This window comes from Notothenia coriiceps, unplaced genomic scaffold (assembly GCF_000735185.1).
Source record: "Notothenia coriiceps isolate Sejong01 unplaced genomic scaffold, NC01 NC01_scaffold00004099, whole genome shotgun sequence".
Taxonomy (NCBI): Eukaryota; Metazoa; Chordata; class Actinopteri; order Perciformes; family Nototheniidae; genus Notothenia; species Notothenia coriiceps.
Genome location: NW_011336800.1, coordinates 83,550 through 83,814, shown reverse-complemented (window position 1 = coordinate 83,814; position 265 = coordinate 83,550). Strand labels below are relative to the sequence as shown.

Genomic DNA, 265 nt, shown 5'->3' with positions numbered 1-265 from the left:
TAATAAAAAGTTTCTTCTTTGAAAGATAATTACTTTCTGATAGTTTGTTCACTTACTAAGTAAAAACAACTAAATGACAAATCTATCTACTTCTTCCTAGTTGAAAGAACACGAATCTATGAATGTCCAGATAACTTTTTAATTGATATAAAGTGGATGTCGCTAGAGTCAATAAAGATTATTTACTTACATGTTGTAGGTAACGTCCATGCTAAGTGTTATTATGCACTTGGAGCCGTACTAATCGTTGATACTCACACTTTCG

At 30.9% G+C, this 265-nt stretch overlaps 1 protein-coding gene across 1 annotated transcript in view; it reads right to left on the bottom strand.

Moving 5' to 3' along the window:
- Positions 1 to 265, bottom strand: part of wdpcp (WD repeat containing planar cell polarity effector) — a 59,278-nt gene that overhangs the window by 49,133 nt on the left and 9,880 nt on the right. The gene's annotated exons all lie outside the window — the stretch shown is intronic.